Consider the following 11,384-nt stretch of genomic DNA (forward strand, 5'->3'; position numbering starts at 1 on the left):
GGATTACTGAATCTGGTATGTTTCTCTATCCATGTGTCAGTTACGGAACGCGAATAGAGAAAATAACTCGCGCTTTCATTACATTCCTCCATTCGTTTGCGTTGTTGGCCACTTGACAAATGATGCGCGTTTGCATCTCGCTCAGCAGCTCCCACACGCGAACGCATTGCAAGCTGTTGAACAATAGTCGATAGTGCATGTATAACTTTACGCGATCTTTATTCGCACGCACTGCAAGTTGCCAATGCTTGGCGAAATGACCATCGGATGTGTGCGATTTTCTTTGTAGTGCAAAAGCTTTTTTTTTATTTTCTTGTGTTAGATTTGCGTGCCGGCAGATGTGCTTGTGCGCTCTTACGGATGTTGCGAGTTGTAAATAGCATTAGTACGAGGTGAATTTCCTGCAAAAACGTGACCTTCGGATGTTGCCACAACCTTTAGAATTGTTGCGTTCTTTACAGGTAGTATAGGTTTGCAGCGTACGCGAACAGTTCTAGTGGTTTGCCGTTGCTGTCTCCTCACGCTTAACCATTTCAGGTGCCTTGTGCACTCATTGGCGTACACAATTTGTTATTGCTAGTTATGTCGACTAGTGGCTAAGAAAGAATGTTTGGATGAATTGAACTTCCTGCGTAATAAATGTGTCACTGAACTGCATTTTGTAGTGTACTGTTGCATGTGATCACATTGTTGATAGTACTATCACCAATGACAAATTCGTAAACGGAGGGTGTGTGCTGGAGCCGACGTTTCAACAAGTCTACTTGTCTTTTTGCAGCCACTTGTCGAAACGTAGGCTCCAGCACACACCCTCTGTTTACGAATTTCTCTTCCGGAATATAGATAGTAATTTCCAAATAATTTAGATTAATTATTATAAAACACAAATCAACGTATCATGACATTATTTTTGTTGCCATAGAATTATCGAGTGCCTTGAAAATATTTACAGGCTGTTTTTTTCATAAATCACGCCTGAAAGGGTTAACTGCGGGAACTGCTGTCGAGCACTCCGAAATGTATTTATATTGAAAGGTCTCGTTAATCTACTAAACACGCATGCTCTTTGCTCATGTTCACGTTATCATTACTCACAGGTTTTTCCATTGCCCCTTGCAATCTCTGCAGCGTAGAACAGCAGCAAGAAACCTGCCATGCCAGTCGTAGCAAAAAAATCTTGGCCTTGGGAAATGAAGCTGCCATTAGCCGTAGGGACTTTCAGTTCACAAAGAAGTTGCTGTTGTACGTGTCGTCAAGTTGGAGCGTTCTTGTTGCGGATACAGAATGCATGATTGCCTTGACTCTGAATTGGTAGTTTCAAAGAAGCAATTATGGCGTGTAGATTGTCGAAGCTTACTCCATATCACTTTTGATAGTTTGAACGCACCTACAAATACAACAGGTGCAAATAAATGTTTAGCTTAAATTATTATAAATTATTCAACTGCTGTGCCAGCATGCATATGTCCGACATTTTTCATAAGTTCGTCATGCTTTCGTTCTTGATCCTGTTTTTTGTTCTCTTTATTGTGCTGCAGTGTCAAAAGGAGACCTCATTCGAAGGCTCGTGAGGAGAAAAATCGCAATTCCGGATTTTATTTTTGATGGCGACACATCTGAAGCACCTCGTTTGGTGACACATGTACGTACAATAACAAAATCCAGTGTTTGTGTAAGTCATGATAGTTATGATGCGCATGCCATTGTGGGTAAACTTGCAAGAGCACAGTTTTAATCCTGGCATCCAACAATGTTTCTTGCAATATTTTATGAACCAGTGGATGAAGTTGTAAAAATTTTTTATCAGTATAACTTATCATTTAAAGTTATTCTTCAGTTCATTTGAATTCAGCGGCAGCACTCTGAGAGTAAATTCTCCAAATAAACATTGTTGGCAGTGTATGTGTTCACTGCATTTGCTGTTTCAAACTGCTTGTTTACAACATTGAGGCACTGACTTGCTTAAATGGCACTGAGAAATGATAAAATATGGGCTCTCATTTAGGTTATCATTGATAGCTCTAGTGAACCAAGGCCATTCTATACTGTGTTATACCTGCCGTAATATGATACTGAATATTGATCTTTGAATGGTTCTGAACTTTCAGAGTGCCATTTGTGTGCATTGAAAGTCTAGAGAAGTGTGCATTCTTGATGAATTTCTCCCAAGAAATACCAGGAACTTCTTTTCAATAATGGTGCATTTCTGTATTTGAATAAGTTCCGTACTAATAAGTTCTCAAAGCACATGTGTAAGTGCATCATAGTCTAAGTGAACGTTTCGTGTTTATGAAGTATTCGAACGGCAATGTACATTTTGCATAAGTCATACTATCTATACTATGAGTGAGTGAACGTTATAAGTGTTAATGTAGTGAGTAATTGAAGCTTGTGACAACTTTTTCCACCCTCTGTGCACTAATACTCTGTCACAGTGGTTTGTTGCAATGCTGCACATCACTATATTCTTTAGTGAACAGAAAGCCTGAAAGCTTCTCATTATGTGTCTATCCATGCCACATCATCCACTCAGCACCCCTTTTATGTTCTCCTGGCGCATTGATGTGACAAATGCTTTTTCAGCAGTGCTTTGAGCCTCTTTTGCCTAAAGTAAAGAGCAAACATCCTTCGAAAGATATTCACCCGTGTTATATCATCTGTGTTGCATCTAAAGTCTTTCAGTTTAAAGGGTCCCTGCAAGACTTTTTTAGCATGGTAAGAAAACTCTGCTGATTGGTAGTTGAGGCTCCTGAGAACATGTATCCAAACATTCTAGCGATGTGTGCGGTCTGGAATTCCAATTAAAAACTCGAAGTTGGCCAGAAATATCTCGTTCTTTCCTCTACAAATGATGCCATAATCCCAAATGACTGCGCTATAAACACATAGTCCATAGCCATTGGCTGATTTTAGCATTGAGCTGGACAGTTATTGCGGCTGCTCAGGAATTTCGCGACATGCCCGCACACCTACTCGGGGTCATACTGAAAGCGAGCTGCGTGGCCTAAGGAAAAAAGAGTGTTCAAGGTCATGATGTGCGCTGGCCCCTTGTCATCCCCCCACCCCCTGTATCCATCGACCTCGAAAAATCGAGGTCGATGGATACAGGGGGTGGGGGCTTTCAGCATGCTCACTGGTGAAAGGAGAGAGAGAAAGCGCTTAAAGTGTGTGAGAAATCCCGGTAACCCTGCTCGTACTTGATCAACTGTAAAAATATTTGTGCAGTGGGCTCTCTTAAAGAAGTCATTCGATAATTACTTGGCTGAGTGTTGCAGGGCCCCTTTTAGACCAAGGCGTGGCAGCGGATTGCCTCAGCGACTCGTGAAATAGTCCTGCTCATGCACTCGGCAATGTTCTCCAAACGCACGGTCACCAGCCATCTGACTGATGCCAGTCTGGAGTACACTCCCATTTGTACAGGCTTGTGTGCATTTGCCTTTGAGGAGGAAATACTGTAGACTTTTACCAGTTGTGCCCATCTATAGCTGATATTTACTTTCCAACGTCCTGGTGTATCACATTGGAGAAGAGCAGTGGACTCGTGACACAGGGAATAATTTGTCTTTTAGAGCATCTTGCATCGTCAACTCGCTGCCAGTGCTCATGTTGTTGCGTCATCCGCCCAAGTAAAGTCGGACCACATTGGCGGCTGGGCATTGCATCGGTAGGCCTAGCAGTGTAGAGAGTGAAGCAGAAGAGGATGAAAAAAGTGGGTGCCGGCTGAGTTATTGCATGGCACGTGCTGGAAAGGTACAGGCCATTCATGATGATGGTAGTTTTTGAATGCATAACAACATAACGAAACGCATAATAGCTTCGCTGTAAAAAATAGGCGGCCTTCATCTTGTGAATCTGATGCGCTCTCTTGGCTTTGCATATGGTAGAATGAAAGGAAAGCATGCTGCTTGCTGACACTCGTTGAGGAAAAGCAGGAGAGTGTCTCTGCTGACTAAGAACTTGGTACGAATTTGACACAAAAGAACAGAGCACGTAGAAATAGTGCTTTCTGCCCTTGTTTTATATGCTCATTCTTGTCACGGATTTATAATCAGCTTCACATGGCAGACCTTAGAATAAAAAAAAACAGTTACCTAGCTCAATTTCTTGCTTCAATCTATAAGGGTGTTAAGGCCCCTGGCTCAGTGGGTGCCGCTGGTTTTCGCATGTGAACTGCAGACTTGGTCTTATATCTCGACATCTAGCAAAATATTATTGCACAAGTCTTACCAACCATAAAACAGTTACATGCATGCCTATGTTGTCATTCTGATAGCTGCCAACTGCTCTTCCTTGTACTCCACGTTGCAAGCTGTCTCTTCTCCGGCACTGTTCACGTCTTAGTGCCACTAAGTGAAAATACTTAATTGTGCTTTATAGTATCTTTTCCTATGGAGATTTATGTTCAGAACTTGCGAAAGAAAAATACAAATACGGCATCTTTATTTTTTATATTTCACAAGATTGAGGGGCCTTTTTATCACAGGTGCCATCAGCGAAAAAGACTGCGCAATATACGAAGGCTGCGCATCAGCGCAAAATGGCAGGGATGCTTTCGGACCGGGCCACCAGCTCCGATGACGATGCCGATGACGACGTCGTGCCGAAAAAATTGCTCATTGAAGAGCAAAAAAAAATGCAACGCTCTGCCGCAAACTGGCAATTCTAAGAAGAGAGAAAGACGAGCTGCAGGCACGGCATGATCGCCTAGAGGATAACCTTCTCAACAGACTCGGTGAGTGTTAGGTTATAATTTTTGATATGTGTTGAATGGCGTGCATCACTACTCATAAGTGTAAAATAAAAAAAAAGTGTATAGGCATGTGAACCTGAAGATTGCAGCTTGCTTTTTACCTAGTTGGTTTTCAAAGAAAAAAAAAAGCACACAGCTGATTAGTCATATTTTATTTTGTGCAATCTTGTTAATGCATTAAGCTGGGCTAGTTGTTATTGATTGTATGCTTCTATATTGCTAGCAAACAAGCACAAAGGACGACATAGAAAGAGGCACTAGTGGTTGTCCTTTCTGTTTCTATGTCGTCCTTTGTGCATGTTTGCTAGCAATATGGAAGCATACTGTGCAATCTTGCTTTGAATAGTAGGAGTCTGATGGCCTGACTTGTAAAACGTTTTTAATGGTATTGATATTTGCTTCACACTGTGTTTTTTATACACCATGGCAGGAATAAATTTGTAGACTCTCCATAAAGGCTAGTTGGATAAACTGCTCTTCAGCTATCATGTCCTTGAAATCTAGCTTTGCCATCTTAATTGTTCTGCAGCAGCCATTGTAATGTAGAATTCAAAGGGAGACTGCACGGACCTATGTTTACTCTGTGGTGTTCAATTTTTCTGCAAACTTCAAGCCATTTAGTGTTCCGTGGTGGCTTGCAAATTAACGTTTGAGAGACGCACAGCTTGTTGGCATAGGTGCTCACCTTCACGCTCTTCTGCAGAACTAGAATTTCCTGGTGTCCACCATGCATCCAATCAACTTTGTAAATCACTGCAAACTTCGTTACACAGAATGCAGTCAAAACGAAATTTCTCTTCTTGTATCAAGGATAAAGGAATGACAAATAACACACTGTAGGCTGTCATGCCACTGCCTTAGAAAAGCTAGAGATGATGGTGAATTGTAATGATTATAATAACGTGGGGAAATTAGTGTAAGTGCATGTGGGCAGATGTGTATTTCCTGCAAGAGAACAATGGCTGTCTCTGAAGCCGTGCTTGTCTTCTACTGGGGAAAATGTGTAAATCATTCGGGATTGTTTGCGATAGCGGCTTAGTGGCTAAGGCATTTCACTGCTTCTCATGAGGATGCAGGCTCGATTGCAGGCTATGGTAAGTGTGTTTTAAATGGGGAGAAATGCAAAAATGCCTGTGTACTTGGGATTTAGGCACGCGTTCAGACTTGGGTAGCCGAGATTAGTTCTTATCACTCCCACTAAGCTTTATATAGCAGAACCCTGTTGTTATGGTCCTCACTGCTCTGTTTTCCCGGCTGTTCATTTGTTTTCCACCGGTCCCAGCATAGCTGCCATAATCCTAGAAGTACATTTACAGCGCAAACTGAAAGACGCACCACAAAGAAAGAAACGAAACACACAGCGCTTGTGTGTGTCATTTCATTCTTTGTGGTGCGTCTTTGCGTTTGCGCTGTAAATGTACTCCTAGGATTATGAACCAACTATGCCCAAAAGAAGTTTTACTGAAATAGCTGCCATAGCCCTGCTGTTACGTCGCAACTGTGGGACCGTTTCCATATGATGCGTCGCGAAGTGTGCTCCGAGCCAGCCTAGCGGCCACAAGAAAGCAGCGATGTTGACTTTTCACTAAGTTTGGCCTGGCTTGACCGTAATATTAGCCGCATGAGTGGCTAATATTACGACTCATATTACCACGCATAACGTACTTTCTGTTGTTGCTAACAAAAACGCAGCCTTTGAGATTCGTACTGTAAAGATGGCGTTGATGACGCAGTAGGTTTTAAACTTGTTTTTAGCGTTCGAAAGTAAGGCCCTCGAGATTGGGTATGTTTCTGCCACTACGTTGGCGTGGACTTGTCATCATTATCGGAGGAGTTCATGCAGTTCGAGATCGGACTCATCGCGTTGGTCGTGTTGAGTGTGCTTAGTTCTTTCTCACGTAGAACTGTTGGTGCCAAAACAATCCCATACATTGATTTCATTTCTATCAATCGTGCCATTCTCAACTCTGCAGTTCTGTCCATGGGCTAGACCATGGCTGAGTGCGCCAACGCGTACACCAGGGACAAAGTTTTGGAGTTGGTGGAGCAGGAGTCATTGCCTTCGATGATCGCTTTTGGGAGTACTTTCACTTTTGTGAGGCATTCGACAGTCTACTATGAGCCACGGTGGTCCGACACTATGCCTCAGTAATACGTTATCACTCTGAAAAGCGACGCATTGGGTGACAACATTGTAAAGATATCACCAAAGGTGATCGCTTGCCAGGTGTTTGCCGTAGTGGCACTAGATTTTTAAAAGGATATGACACTGCAGGTGCTCAAAGCTTTTCGTGCTGACTGGGTGTAAGTAAACGCTCTAGGCAACACTGCAGTTTTTTTTATGTGTAAGCATGACAGGAAATTCTGTACCACTAAAGATTTTTTTTTTCGTTTTTCCTCATTCTCGGCTGTTGCGTTTCCTGGCTCTTTGCTCATGAATACATAACTGGTTGCTGTTATATTCATTTGTTAAATGGTTTCCCTGTGTTAGTGGTCTTGTTCAAAAATGAATAGCAAATAAGCGAAAAAAAACATGTCTGTTGTATAATAAGTCTTTGCACTTGTTTTCAGAATCCTTGCTTACAACAAATTGCCGTCAGTGCTGCAAGGTAGGTCAGTCTTTTTAAATGCGAAGCATTTCTTAGCGAACCTCTGGCACTTTGAGCGTTTCTATCTACGTATCTATCTATCTATCTAGCCGCCTACGTCTGGGTGCTCTCATGATCGCCTCCTTAACTTTGTGTAGACCAAGATTTGCATGGGAGGGTAGGAGAATTTGACGAACATGATTGCCGGGTCATGACATGAATAACGTTAAAATCCTGTGGCGTACGTCGTCAAACCCTTTCCACTAGACACGTGTGGCACATACCCGTTTACCACGGGCCGCGGTGTACGGGTATGCGCCACAGGTGATTGACAGTTTAAATCTACCCAGGAACGGCGAGAACAGACATTGGTAACTTAAATGCTAGAGAGTTAAGTAAAACCAACATCGGCAGCGTTGACTTAACGAATGGAAAGAATGAAAATTACGATCCCAGCAGGAATCGAACCCAAGCCTTCTGCGTGGCAATCAGGTATTCTACCACTGAGCCACGCCAGGTCTATAAATTGGTTTGAAAAAACAGCCTACGCAGGCGTAATATCGGTGCAACGTCCATTGTGGTTGTGGTGCTGGTTATCTAATTTTACAAGAAAGCAATGAACACTACATGATACTCCTACGATGTGTACTCTACGATACAGGCGTCATATCAGACCAACGTCTGTGGTTCCAGTGTTGGCTCCGCTTTTATAGCAGTCTAATAAACATTACGTTTGTATTCCTATGATTCAGCAAGCTATATTGAAGCATTGCTCGACCCCGGAGCAATACATTAACGAAAGTTACATATGATAACCACATCACCGCACCGTAAAGTGCACTTCGTCCACCAGAACGACGCAGCGTCCTCTTCATTTCTTACGAGGCTGGGCGATGGCCTCATGCTGACCGAGGATGATGCCAGATTGATTGACAGCCGCTTTGTAGACTAGGCTACGTATGCCACATACGCCCAGGTAGTCTACCAATATGACAAACACCATCCACTGATGTTGATTTACGTAGCACTATCCAGGCCTACCAGCCTCCACGGCCTATACCTCTCCAACGCGAAGGGTGGCTTCAGGTTCCGACATGTCGCCGGCTCTGTCGACAGGCAATTTGTCGACGAAATGACCGAGGCATCCACGAATTCCAAAAGCTCTACTATACCACATACTTCACTACACATGGACCCCTCATCACCACAATCACGACCGGATCCTATAACAAGTCACGACAAGCTGCTGGTGCTCACTGATCACGGTGATGATGCCGTTGTTCAAGAACTGTAAAGAACGTCTTGCACACATGCACACGGGTTCGTGAAACGTGCGTGCGTTCTCGGGACACGTATAAGCACTACATATCAGCTTACCGCTACTGGTGTTGGTAATACCCACGTTGCCATTGGCAGCGTTACCCAACCGTAAACAACTGGTTATATTACACATATGCGGCTCTTCAACATATATATGAGTGCGTATAAAATTTATACAAATCTTTAGCGTCATTTTGTAACGTGTCGCTCAGTAAAAAAAGTTACGCCACAGTCACCTACCCGCCGCATGCTTCGCATAACATCGACTCCCACGGTACGTGGGATCTGCCGAATTTTTTACGTAAATAAATTGAGTGCTTTTATCACCCTTTGCTAACATTGTTGCGGTGCATGTTTGACAAGAGGTCGAAGGGATACGTAATTCATTTGAGTGCCTTGCAGTTCTAATTTTCAAGGCCATGTATATGTCATGCAGTAAAATACCGACTCTTTATTTGCATAGCTAGAAAAGCTAAATCTGTACTGTGGTCCAAGACCGTTTGCTGTGAGGCCATATGTACCCACCATTCATTATGCTTATTTCATGTCTATGCTGTCCTTTTCAGGAGAACACTGTGCCTACAAGCTTTGTACATAAAGATAGTGCTCCAAGGGAGGACAGCTTCAGAATGGGCCACATCAGTCCACGCATCACATCAGTCGGACCAGATCAATCTGAGGTACAAGACCATCTAAGAACATTAACATTGGGTGATGTGGTGTATGTGTAAATCATGAAATGCGCTGAGTTGTTTTTGTCCTTGTGTTTTAGTATCATTGTAGATGGTTGGTTTATGACTCAATGTAATTTGTTCATTCATGATAAGCTGTGTAAGCACAACTGAACAACGATGTAGAAAGAGCTGCACTTTCATCCATAAATTTATTTTTGTAAAAATTGTTAAATAAAACGCAACAATCCGTAGACATGTATTAAGGCATGACTGAAACAAACACTGCAATAGTTATGGCAATGAAACGAAGCGTTTATTGCTTTTTATATAGTGACACTAAATGTTGGCTTACTTTGCGATTTCATAGGCCTGCAAAATTTCTCGTTATCCTGCTATGCGCCTAAAACAGAATGTGTCTACAGATACGGGGATGTAGCCACAATTTTGGCTATAAATGCTCTAAATATCGAAGATTACTCTAGCGACAATACATTGATGTTTCTTTAGTCCCTGGTTAATGCAGCTGTTAGTATGACCAACATTGATTCGTTAGCACGAAAGCAAATGACGAGAGAAACTACACCTTTCTTATAAGTCGCTGTCGAAAAGAGATGCAATTACTTGCTATTATGGCAGTAACTATTGCTGTCTGTTTGATCATGCCTTAAGACATTTGTACAGTTTTAATCTGATCACGTTAAAGAGCATATTTTGTAGAGGTTTCTTTGTCGGCATTGGCAACGCTTATTGTGGGTGAAAAATAGCAATTGATGCAAAGAATAAAAACCACGTGTTTGAACTGTAATCAAACTCGGGCATTCTGCATGGCAGTCAGTTTTGCTACCACACTGACACATCAGTGCTTGAAAATCCTTTAAGCCTGTTTCAGGCATCGTGTGAGGTGATAAGTTGGGTTAACGGATGTAATATTGTGTCACAGGAGTGTAGAATGGCACCACCATGAAAAATGCACAGGTGATAGTGCTCTGTGCACAGGTTGAAATCTGTCTTCTACCAGTACATATAAACATGCTAGTTGCTTATCAGGTTACTTTCTTTCAGAGTGACGCCATCGTGCACGGACCTGCTGAGGAACCATGCCAGGCTGTGTGCATTCAAGTAGGGCCCTCAATTTTTTTCCAACTTCTATTTGCTCAGCAGTATATATTGCCTCAACAGATGACTCGTAGATATGATGGCATGTAGCACCCAAAAAGCACCTCGATACACTCCCATCGACTTTCCCACACTGATGTCTGTCATGTCTCAAAATGAACCATATTTCTCGCACCATGACTCGACTGTCGAGTGACTTTTACTGCATTCACTACTCCGGATCTTTTTGGTTGTTTTTTTGCTTACCTTTTATTCCTTTTACAGCAGCAGATTTAGTTATATTGTGTTACTGAACATTTCTTTTGTTTATATAGTTGCGTGTTTAAATTTTTTTTCACGTGTATGCAACATTAGGACAATGCTTCTTTAGAAGATGAGTTATGCCGTCATGTGTGAGCCATTTGCTGTGCCATGTACACGCTTGGGGTGGAAGAACAGAGCATTTTGTCTGGTTTGGTTTCAGGAGAAACGTGGACTCCCAGCTGTCTCTTGTGACTGTAACAATATGTCCATGGGCAAAGATAAGGTCCATATTTCCAGCATATTAGTAGATAATGCTTCTCGTATTTCTACTTCCATTTGCAACAAGTGACCTACTAGAAGTAGGTGATGTGTGATCTGGCTGCACAGACGTCTGATGCATTCAAGCAACCTGTTGCCGATTTTTTTCTGTTTCTAGCTCTTGCAGATGTGACCGTGGGGACGCTAACGAATGATAACAATGAAGGGAGCGCAGTTATTTACTGTCTGCTCGGCTAGCACATCTCTTGGTTGTGGCCAAAGCTGCATCCCCATTGGAGATGGTCTTTGGAGATTTATCACACTGGTACAAGGTGCACCATCGCTAAATTTCTGTAAATTATCCTTAAGCCGTAAACATACAGCCCACATGGTCATGCTGTGTTAATCAAAGAAATGGCTGGTGCTACAAATTTG

At 42.5% G+C, this 11,384-nt stretch overlaps 1 long non-coding RNA gene across 1 annotated transcript; it reads left to right on the forward strand.

Annotated features, from left to right (window-relative positions):
- The first annotated feature begins 4,500 nt into the window (after positions 1–4,500).
- Positions 4,501–9,332, forward strand: LOC119403463 (uncharacterized). The gene is made up of 3 exons (XR_007417220.1): positions 4,501–4,732; positions 7,322–7,359; positions 9,225–9,332. It is a non-coding gene; the product is annotated as an uncharacterized LOC119403463 (long non-coding RNA).
- Positions 9,333–11,384: the final 2,052 nt, after the last annotated feature.

The sequence above is a fragment of the Rhipicephalus sanguineus genome, chromosome 8 (genome assembly GCF_013339695.2).
Source record: "Rhipicephalus sanguineus isolate Rsan-2018 chromosome 8, BIME_Rsan_1.4, whole genome shotgun sequence".
NCBI lineage: Eukaryota > Metazoa > Arthropoda > Arachnida > Ixodida > Ixodidae > Rhipicephalus > Rhipicephalus sanguineus.